Source organism: Poecilia reticulata, chromosome 9, assembly GCF_904066995.2.
Source record: "Poecilia reticulata chromosome 9, P_reticulata-male-v2, whole genome shotgun sequence".
NCBI classification, from domain to species: Eukaryota; Metazoa; Chordata; class Actinopteri; order Cyprinodontiformes; family Poeciliidae; genus Poecilia; species Poecilia reticulata.
The window spans coordinates 1,227,514-1,239,661 of NC_088838.1; the positions used below are offsets into that span (position 1 = coordinate 1,227,514).

The window sequence follows — 12,148 nt, forward strand, 5'->3', positions numbered from 1 at the left end:
TAAACAATGTTATCAAGGATAAGAAGGGTAGATGTGATAGTTCAGGGCTCTTTACTATTGGAAAAAATGTACCTGGTTAACGTCTATGGTCCTAACACAAATGATTCAGGGATTTTTCAGGACATGTTCCTCTCACTTTCATCACTGCAGGGGCACTTTGTGATCGCAGGGGATTTTAATTGTACTCTTATTCCAGAAATGGATAGATCCACTGGGTCAGATCTGACACATAGTCACTGTAGAACAACTCTACAGATGTTTATGAAAGTTCTTAGACTGGTAGACATCTTTAGGGAACTTCATCAACAAACCTACTCATGTTATTCAGCAACATTTCAGACGTACTCGCGAATAGATTATTTTTTAATTTCATCAGAACCAATATTCAAAACTATGTATGATAGCATAGTGATCTCAGATCACGCTCCATGCTGTCTGAGCTGCTGTTTTGAGAATTTCACCAGGGACTCCCCTAGATGGCGCTTCCAGCACAAATGGCTGCAAGACGAGGATTTTGTTAAATATATTGGGTTACAAATTGATGAGTTCTTTCAGTTGAACACAAATCAAACAGCATGCACCAGATGGGATGCCTTTAAAGCATTTAATAGAGGTCATATTATTAGCTTTACAAGCAATAAGTCCAAGGAAGCCAAGACTAAAAGGCAGCTTCTAGAAAATAAAATAAAGGACATTCAGGAGAGGGTTTTTCAAACAAATGATACTGAGTTAAAAAAAAACAACTGTTGATCCTAAGAGCAGAATATGACAAAATGTCCAGTTTCAGAGCTGCATCCAGTCTCTTAAGATTGAAACAAAACTTTTACGAACAGCAGGACAAAGCTGCATAACTTCTATCTTGGCAGATTAAACAGCTTGAAGCAACAACCTCTATCACATCAATTGAATCACAAGATAAAACTAATAGATCCAAGGGATATTAATAATGCTTTTAAAGATTATTTTCAGAAATTATACGTTACTCAAGGAAAATTCGACCAAGTGGAATTAGATATAAGTTTTTTATCCCTGTCATTGTAGATGATTGTAGAGTAGACATAAATATGGAAATAAAGAAGTAACAAGGCCATTAATGGAATGAAATCTGGTAAGCAAGCAGGACCTTATGGTATCCCCATCGACCTTTATAAGAAATTTAAGGATAACTTGCTCTCTCCCTTTCTAGATATGTTTATGGAGTCATTTAAAAAAGGCACCCTGCCTCCCTCTTTGAATCAGGCCCTAATTATTCTCCTGCCAAAACAGAGTAAGCCTTCGAATAAATGTGAAAATCTGAGACTCATCAGTTTACTCAACTCTGATCTCAAAATCATCTGTAAACTACTAGCAATACGGTTGCAAAGAATTCTACCAGGCATAATAAATAAGGATCAAAATGGGTTTATAGTTGGAAGGCAAGGATATCACAATATTAGAAGGGTCCTGAATATTATTTGGTTTAAAAAGAACACTAATGATCCAGCTTTTCTTTCACTGGACGCAAAGAAGGCTTTTGATAGGGTCGAATGGCCCTATCTTAACATATTGGAAAGGTTGAACTGTGGAAGTAACTTTATTAAATGGGTTAAAATATTATATAATAATCCAACTGCAGAAATGGTAAACAAAATATTTTCAAGGGCAATTCAAATCAGGAAAGGTCGTTGCCAGGGATGCCCTCTCTCTCCCTTACTATTCACACTGGCAATTGAGCCATTGGCATCAGCTATTCGCCTCCATCCACGAATCTCCGGGATCACGGTAGGCCCCACAGAGCACAAAATTTCTCTATTCACTGATGATGTTATTTTATTTCTAACAGATCTGAAAAGTCAATTCCGGTGGTGATGGAAGTGATCCAGGAATTTGGGAGAGTCTCAGGTTACAAAGTAAATAATACAAAATCTTCTATTCTGGTATTAAATGTAGGTGAAAGGCATAATCCCATCAGTGAGGTTAAGCAATTTAAAGTAGTGGAACATTTTGAATATTTGGGTGTTCAAATTTTCCCACAACTACGACAGGTGGTCAAATCCAATTACGAACGCCTAAAGAAAACAATAGCTGCCTCAGTTGACAACTGGACATCCCTGCCTATATCCATATTGGGAAGAGATAATGTCCTAAAAATGAGTATACTATCAAAGCTATAATACCTCTTTCAAAGAATTCCCCTGCCGCCTCCTCCTGAATTATTCATTTGGCTGAAAAAAAAAAAAAACATTTCAGGCTATGCCTCTCGTTGCTTTATTTACCACTTGGTAGAGGGGGGTTAAATTGCCCCAACTTTAAATTTTACTATTGGGCCACACAACTAAGAACTATCATGTTCTATTTTGTAGATAAAGACAGTCCTTACTGGGTAGAAATTGAGTCCCATAATTTAAGTTTAGCTCTTCCATTATTCATATACTTCAAAGAAGTTACAGAACAGAAAGGTACTACAAATCCCATTCTGAAAAACATGATTAAAATCTGGCAGGATGTTAGAAAATACCTCGGAATCAAACAGCATGTCCCAATTTAGTCCAATATGGGGTTATCAGTTATTTGCTCCAGGTAGGGTAGATGGAACATTTAGGCTCTGGGCATCGCAAGGCTTAAAAAGTATTGGCGACCTTTACTCATCAAATTCTGATACATTTTTGTCATTTGGAGAGCTACAAACCAAATTCAAGCTAGATAAAAAGCATAATTTCAAATTCCTTCAGCTGAGAAGCTTTGTTAAAGCAAATTACAGTAATCTTAAGCATCCCCTTACATTGCTTGAAAAATTTATAACTCGGAATAAATCAAGAAAGGGCATTACTTCAGACTTTTAGAATGTTTTGATCTCTAACTGAAACTGGAATTTGGACCCATCATCAAATATCAGTGAACAGGTTTGGGAAAGGGCTTGCATTAAAACTCACAATATCCATAAACAGCCGTCTTACAGCCGTCTACAATTTAAATGGCTAATGCGTGTTTATGTTACGCCTGTGCATTTAAATAAATACAATAACATCCCAGATCTCTGCGTAAAGTGTAATTATAAAGGCATTCTAACACACTGCATGTGGGAATGCAGACAAATCAATGCATTTTGGACAGAGGTGAAAGATATAATTGAAAAAAATTCTCGTAAAGCAAATTTCACTAGATCCTAAATTGTTCCTGTTAGCTTTATACCCTGAGAAGCATAACTTTAGTAAATCAGAATGTACTTTTATAGATATAAGCTCATTAGCTGCAAAAAAATTTATTCCTTTGGCTTGGAAAAATGTCAGCAGATCTAGCGCCATGCAGTGGTTAAAGCAGATGTCGTCTAATTTGCTGCTCGAAAGAATAACATATATTAGGAAATCCAAACAGCATCTTTTTGAGAGGATTTGGGGGCCTTTCATTAATTTTATTAAGAACTTAGACTTGTCAGAGGTTTGTTTGAGTTTTGATTTACCGGAACTTGCAGCGTGCCATGCTGTATAGATGTGTACATTTATATCTAACCAGTTTGTAATCTGATTGAATACCCGTTTTTGAGAAGCTGTTTTTTCTTTTTTCTCCCAGGTCTTTCTGTTTTCTTCTCTTTCTTAATTTTTCTGAGTTGAGAAAGAATAATTACTGTCATGTAATAACTACAAAGAAAACTTGTTCAGATAGTTACATGATTGTATTTCAAAGGTAGAAAATCTCAAAAATATTTTGGTAAATATCAAGGCTCTGAAAAGGCTAAATAATGCAAAGAGCCAAAATAAAACCTCTCAACATTGCCAAAAAAATTCAAGTATAAAACTTAACATTCAAAGGCAAATACAGGTTCCATTACAATAAACAATCCAGAGTTACTGAATGAAACCTTCCTGATAGCATGGCGGCTAGCTGATTACTGCTAGTTCTGATTGGCTGTTTCTGACTGAGCGGAGTAATTATGCAGAGCAGGGAGGAGATCGATTATTTTTTTAGCGATTATCTGTCTCATGTTAGGACAGCAAAAGTTGTAATACGTATGTAAAATGTATTTTTTTAGGTTAGATGCTGCAGCTTTAAGCAGAGGTTCGGTGTGAGACTCACTACCAGGTGGAGCAGAAGAGCCTCTGTCTGTGAAATATTACTACCTGAAGCATAGCAGCGGTTCAACAGCGAGAGCAGAACCAGCGTCTTACATCGCAGCTCGAAGACTTAAATAATTTTGCGGGTTATTTGTTTAGCTTTCTGACCGTCATGCTAATCCGGGTGAGTGTTTGCAGCTGTGTGCTGCTTTACCTGCTATCTGATCCTCCCTTTGTCATTTTTACTGCAGTGAGCCTCGATGTAGCCAAACTACATCAAGTATGGCATTGTTTTTATGTCGTATTAGCTTCGTTGTGTTGATGCATTTTGACCTGCTTCAATTTTCCGCCGCAACACGAAAACTTCCCCATTCACTCAGTGCGTTATAGTTCCACAGAGCTTAGGATTTGTTGCTGCGCGTTTGCGCAGAGTGAAGGAGAGAGGAGACCAGCTGCACAGACAGGCTGAGAAATGAGATGCAGGTGATCGGTATCAGCAACAAGAGCCAATGATCGCCGATCATGCACTTTTTCATGAAAATCGGCCGATTATGATCGGTGACCGATCGATTGGCACACCTCTAACAATGAGACATACAAAGTAAGATCTAGCTGTGACATTATATGTGGAAGTTATTGTACCTCGATGTTTCATGGCGAAGTGTCAGATTTTCACAGTAAGCCACATGCTTTGATGTATAAAAAATCTGATTAACTTTTTTTCTCAAAACTGTACTGAGTGATTTTGAAATCTGTCTCAAAAGCTGTAGGAGGAGTTTGATCAGATACGTCAATAAAAAAAAGTTGGCAGCTTTGATCCAAAATGGCCAACTTCCTGTTGGGTTTGGACCACGACTATTTTTGTACGTCCTGACAAGATACACATGTGTACCAAGTTTCACAATTCTGGGTTTAAAGCATGTCTTGGGGCTGATCAAATATTTCTAGGGGGCGCTGTAGAGGAATTGGGCCATGCCCACCAGAGTTTATAGTGGATTCCTGTTGGGGGTCAGATAAGGATAAATCCCAGCGAGTTTGGTGTAGCTCAGCTCGAAACTGGAATTTAGAGCCAAACGTATGGTAATGGCATCACAGGTCACTTTGCCACACAGCCATGCCCACCTCCTCCACCAAAACCGGTCAGGTTACATGGAAGCTCTGGTTTAGGAGAGCAGAATGGCAAAGGTTCCGCCCAGCTATTACCTTCATTCTGATTATACTTCCTTCTCCATAATGTCAATAAACTCTTTATCCTCTACTGACAGTGCTGGTTTTTCATCATCTTTTGATCTGTCAAACACCGTTTGTCCCAGAACAACAAAAGGAAGTAAAGCAAATGTTATTTGAGGAATTAAATGCTTTTGCCCAAGATGGAGACATTGGAAATATTCAGAGTTTGAACATGACTATCAACCTGAAAGATGACATCTCAGTCCAACGCACATACACTGCCATCCCCAAGCCATTATACAAAGAGGTGGAAAGAATACATCCAGGACTTATTGTCTAAAGGCTGGATAGTCAAGTCAACATCACCCTTTGCTGCACCTGTAGTATGTGTGAGGAAACGTGATGGTGCGCCAAGACTTTGTATTGATTACAGACAGTTGAATCAGAAAACTGCCTGACCGCCACCCACTTCCACACATCCGAGACCTCCTGGACACGCTGGGCGGCCACAGCTGGTTCAGCATTCTGGACCAAGGTAAAGCTTACCACCAGGGATACATGGCCGAGGGTTCCCGCCATATGACTGCCTTCATCTCACCCTGGGGGCTATACAAGTGGGTAAGGATCCCTTTTGGTCTAAGTAATGCCCCTGCTGCCTTCCAACACAGTATGGAAGTGATGCTGGACACCCTACGTGATGATTGTTGTATTCCATATCTGGATGACATCCTTTGCTATTCAACGAGTTTCACTGAACATGTTGAGGCGCTGTGCCAAGTCCTCAGAGCTCTCCAACAACATGGGGTCAAGCTTCGCCCAACCAAATGTGAACTGTTCAAAGCAGAGGTCAGATATGCGGGTAGGCTGGTTTCAGAAAATGGAGTCCGAATCGATCCAAAGGATTATGAAGCTGTCAAGTCACTTAGTCAGAAGACGCCAACAAATGTGAGTTAAGAAAACTCCTTGGGTTCTTAAGCTATTATCGGGCCTACATTCAAGATTTTTCCAGGATCGCCAAACCTTTGTACAGCCTCCTACAAGTTAAAGGGAATCCTGAAAACACTCTGCGAGAAAGGGCTCGGGGCGGTGTTGTATCAGAGGCAGGGGGGGGAAATTAAAAATCATAGCATATGGCTCAAGAACTCTGACCCCAGCTGAAAGAAACTATTGTTTACATTCCGGTAAGTTAGAGTTCTTAGCTCTTAAATGAGCCATTTGTGAAAAATTCAGGGATTATTTATTTTATGCCCCAGAGTTCACTGTGTACACAGACAACAATCCCCTGACATATGTAATGAGCACTGCAAAGTTGAATGCTACAGGACATCGGTGGGTAGGAGAGCTCGCAGATTTCAGGTTTAGCCTGGTAAAGTTAATGTGGACGCTGACACTTTGTCACGCCTTCCGCTGGACATTGATAGTTATGTCGGGGAGTGTACAGAGGAGCTTAGCCGAGACATTGTTTGTGCAACATGGGAAGGGAGCGAGGCAGCAAAGAAAAGTGATGTTGCTTATGTAGCTACTTTAAATCTGGCTCAAGACACTAGGTCAGACACACCAGCCTTACCTAGCATTAGCCACGAGGAGCTAGTGAGAGCACAAAGACAGGACACAACAATAAAAGTATGCGGTTGGGGAAAAGCACCAAGGCTATCGTGTGGGATATTTAACATCTCGATTAACCAGAATAGGTTGTGTTGTTGGGTTTTGTGCACCATTTGGCTGATTTTCTGAGGCGGTTTTTGGCGTTGGCTCGCTCTGAGGGCCGTTGGATCCTAACATCTCCATGGAGGGCCGTTGAGTCCCAACGTCTCCACGGAGAGCCGTTATATCCCAACATCTCCATGTTGAATAAGTTTTATTTTGTTTTGTTCTTTTTAGTATTGGTTGTTAAAGCAAATCGAGTGTCCTGTTCCCAAAATAGGGGTTGTATTGTAGATCGGATTCAGGTAATACATAAAGAGATTCAAATTGGTTTAAAAGGGATTGTAAAGTTTATTTTGTAAAAGTGCAAAGAATAATATTCATCGTTTTATTGTAGAGTTACCATAGTTATAATCAGAGGTTTAGTCCTTTCTTTTAGTCATTTTCTTGTATTTGAACTGAGTTTGATTACTAATATAATTCAGCGAATAAAAAAAATGCAATCTGGATGTTAACAACACCGGTGGTCGTCATTGCTGACTCCTTGTTTATTTCCTCTTCAGATTGTGTCATCTCTGTTACAGTACAGTTCCCACTTGTAACAAAAAGGTACGGGTGGTTTTGAGTTGATCACCTGTTTGGGTTATTTTACATTTGTGTATCTTTGCTGTGGCGCGTTACAGCTGCTGTAATTTCTGAATGTTCAATAAACGACAAAATTGGACTAATTACTTCATTCGTTTGAGAGTATACGTCACAATAAACATCAAATTGGACAAATATATTTCATTAAGTATCTAAAACAAATTGCTCCTCCGTGATTATATAAAATTGTTGTCCAGTATAAAAACATAAAACTAGTTTGGTGCTCTCTCGCATCTTGCTTTGACCACAGAGTCTGAAATGCTATTTCTCTATCAAACATGCTATTAATTTTGTCGCTTATTTAGTGGCAATATTGAATTTGATGAGACACTCTCCAAAATGACAATCCTTTTCAACCTGCATAGCTCTGCTGACATTCAGAAATGACATTGAAATAAAATCCAGTCCAACATCTGTTTTGAGGTGACACCTCTGGAACCTGTTTGAGAAAAAATATCCCAACTTCTTTTATCCGTTAAGGTAAAAGATGTGGTTTTATCTTAACAGTGCTCTTTGGTTGCTCTTCACAGTCTGAAAATTCTCACATTGAAGTTATCAAACCAAAGTTCAGATCTACCATAACTGCAGGGCTTAAAGTTAAAAAAAAATCCTGAGCCTGAAACTTATAGTTATGATAGAAATTAACTATGCCGTTGCTATTGCCACAGTTTAATAAAAAGTGTCTTTGAATAGTGCAAACAATTGCTTCTAACAATACAATTAACAAGCTAAACACTCAAACTTAAATAAGACTTCAGTACATTTAAACTCAAAACAAAATATAAAATGTCTGTGCCCTAAAGGTTTGCCTTGCAGGCAAAAATCCATCAACATTAAATAAGAGTCCTTTCAGTCAATGTTTTTGCAAGTAATTTAGAACATGCAACATTACCAACTAAATCTGTGTTTCTCAACCTTTTTCGGACAGAAAAATTGATTATATCTTTATATAGACCCGTCTATTGATTATATAATATTACTGGACAGAAATTACTAAGAACAAATCTGGTTCTTAATCAAATCCTAATGAGTCAAATTGAAAGTGTCATGGAGTCATCAGCCTTATGACATTAAAACTGACATGAAAAATAATATTGAAGAAATAAATATATCAAATCTAATTAAAACCATAAATAAGTGATCAGTTCTTTACTGTTGTGGTCTGTAAAATATATTTATTCTCGGCACTTCAACAATATTATTTTACCTTTTATCTGGAAATAGTGTCTGTTTTTGCCATACAGTCCTCTGTATTAATTCTTGCTCGAAAGGTCTTGCCATACCAGTTTATTCCTCTGTATTTACTTTAGTTTCTTAGTTTATTCTTGCATTTTGTTCTTCATTAATTTCCATTTAGTTTCATTTGATTAATATTATACTCTCTTGGTTTGTTGCTATGTCCACTTTAGTTTCTTTCCCGTTGCTAGATTTAGTTTTAACAAGTTTCTTAGTCTAAACTGGTATTGTTGTGATCGTAAGGTGTAAAGTTTATCTTCGCCCCCTTTTGTAAAAATTTCCTCCAACTTCCCGTCTTGTCCTCTTTCCTCTAGCCATGCCCAGCGCCACTCGTTTTTAATTCCTTTCTCAAGTAAACGTGTTTCTTTACCGGGTCAGACAAACTCCATCTTCTTTCATATCGCATTTGATTTAACCGCCGAACCGAACGCATGCACTTTTTTTCTACAAACCGTTTTAGTCATTGGTCAAGAACACGGGAGCTAGAATTCTGATTGGCAGACATCTTTGTAGACGGAGCTCTTTAAGCCCGGAGACTAGTTTGGTTGAGGCGGACCGTTTGGTCAAAAGCCGGCAATCCGGCCCCCGGACGGAGCTCTTTAAGCCCTGTAACTAATTGTTACCTGCTGGCCTTAGGCTTCCGACCAGCTTCTGGCAGAGAAACCAGCAACTTCCTCCCAGTAAGAATCTTACTGAGGAAGAAACTGGATTAGGTTTTCCATCATTTTAATATGTCTGCTATTCCGGATAGATATTCACATATAACATAAGTCAACAGAGTTTCATTTATCATTTTTATATCTTCATGTCATGAGGTAGATCTCAGCTGGCTGGTGAGCGAAAAAGTAGATCTTGGGCTCAAAAAGTTTGGGCACCCCTGATCTAAATTTAGCCTCCCACCCAATATAAACTAGGGCTGAAACAATTCCTCGAATGATTCAAGTACCTCAATTATTAAAATTCCTCGAGGAAAATTTATCGGCTTCGAAGCTTTGTTAATTTATATTTCATTATTTAGCACACCTTGTTCCGGCCGGGATATTTGCTGCGCAGCGCTCTCACTTCTGCCTATGAGTTGTTGACGAAAGTCAAGTCTTAGCAGCATACAGTCCAATTGTCAAGTTCGGCTGCGGGGATTTTATTGATTGATGATAATGCCCGGGTTTTCATTGTTTTTTGGGGGACCAGTAAGCATCCTTAAATGACTGGAGCAATGCCTGGACTACGGCAGCTTTTCTCCTCCGGGAGCTTCTGGTTCAGAGCGAACCGTTGGAAGAGCGCTGCAGGAGTATTTATACAGGTAAGCAGATAGACTGAACACGGCGGGCGGCTGAGTAGTTGATGCTTATAGTGTAGTGTAGCTTTACGGACAAACCGCACAATAAATTTCATATCCTGGTCGCAACAAACGGGTGGTGGAGTGCATCGTGACGGTACATAGCTGGTAGATGTGTCAAAGGTGTCAAATCCTGTTAACAAGGATACAAAAGATATAACTAGGTGGGCAAGGCATACCTGTCAAGTCTCCCATTTTGGCAGGGAAACTGCCGTTTTTGTATCCCACTTTCCCGCTGAGCTCCCATATTAGCATTTTCCCGTAAATATTCCGTATTGCCCTCCCGGGTCTTTTGTTCGTGCAGTTTTTTTTACTGCCCTGGACTTACGTTCGTCTGTCCCCCATCACTCCAAGCCCTCCAACTCCAGGTGACCTTTCCCGTATTCTCAAACCCAAATCTTGACATGTATGGGGTAAGGTGAGTTAATTTATTAAACTGATTGGAGAGGAACACAAACTAAAAGCTGGAGTATAGAATTTTTTATAAACATATTTGTGAGCCTGCCTCATTACTAAATTGAATATAATTTCAGATTTTTGTATAACTTTTCTTCAGGTTAACTTAGAAAGTGAGCTATTATTGTTACAGGTTAATTTTATAAACTACAAAAATAGGTATTGTTAGGGATGCTCAAATATAAAAAATTGGACTGATGTTGATATCCAATAGTAACACTGGTGTTATGCTAGATTTACCAATATTTTATCAATTTATTTATCCGATTACTCGATTAATCGTAAGAATAATCGATAGATTACTCGATTACTAAAACATTCGTTTACCATAGCCCTAATGTACATTATTTTTTAATCAGTGAGAACGCAGAATGCCTTCTCACTGATGGAATGCATTCTCACTGCATTCTTTTTATTTGAAAGACAATGAAGCGCGTTCTTCTTAGAGGCCACGGAATACATCATCCAAAGCCAAACAGTTGACACTCAGTCATGTGGCTGCGGTACGTTCATATTAGCACACACCTTTAATACAACGTCACAGAACACCTGGGTGACACCTCTCCCGCTTCCGTATGAGTCACCTCTACCTCCGGGGCTCCCAATCCCCAGCTTCCTCTGTTTTGCCGTTATGAAACGTCCACAGAGAAAGCACCACACTTTTCTGCAGACAGCCTCCTCTCTGAACAACATTGTTACAGTTTCTGTCCAGCAGTTCTTAAACATTCAGCAGTCTTATTTTTATAAGAGTTATTTAGTAAAGAACCGTACAAATGTACATAATTCCTCAACAAGTCAGAAAAGTTCCTCAAATAAATGCATTTCACCTGCAGATTCAAAAACCAGATAGTGGAAGAGAGAACTAGTAGAAAAGAAATAAACATTGCTGTCTGAGCACACTTCTGCATAAAGCACAGTAACAAACTTCTAACCAATCACAGAACACTTAGCACAGAGTGTTGTTGAAATAGTTTGACCCGGGCATGGTTTCGACTTCAGGAAGAAGATGATTCTCTGAACAAAAAGACGCAGTTTTTGTCACATAGCTATGTCAATGAAAGCCGATTTCAGCACTTCGCATGAAGTATGCTGGGCCCCAAGAAGAATGCATTCTCACTTCTTAAAATTCTCACTACATTCTTCATTTCTTAAATACTTTGACATTCTCCAACCCATTTCAACAATATATTTTTACTTTTATGCAAATTTCTGCTTCATTGAAATTCTTCATAATTGCACACAATTCAGAGGAAAAGTTTGTAGTCTTCAACATTTTGCTACTTTTGTCTACCTCATCTCAGAAACAAACTTTTTTTAAGCAGGTCACAAGATGTTAAGCTATCTTCAGATGATTCAGCTTTTTTACATCTCCTGTGTTTGTTTTTTTTTCTCCTAAAATCACAATTACATACATAGCTGGTAGATGAGTTTCTGAGTGTGACGAACAAAGGTATTAAATCCTGTTGTTAACAAGGACACAAAAGCTATAAATGGCTGGGCAAGGCATACCGGTCAAGTCTCCCGTTTTGGCAGAGAAACTACCATTTTTATATCCTCCTTTCCCGCTGTGCTCCCGTATTAGCATTTTCCCATAAATATTCTGTGATGCCCTCCCGGGTCTTTCGTTCAT

General features: G+C 38.9%; 1 protein-coding gene across 2 annotated transcripts in view; it reads right to left on the minus strand.

Annotated features, from left to right (window-relative positions):
• zfr (zinc finger RNA binding protein) overlaps window positions 1-12,148 on the minus strand; it is an 88,346-nt gene that overhangs the window by 33,493 nt on the left and 42,705 nt on the right. The gene's annotated exons all lie outside the window — the stretch shown is intronic.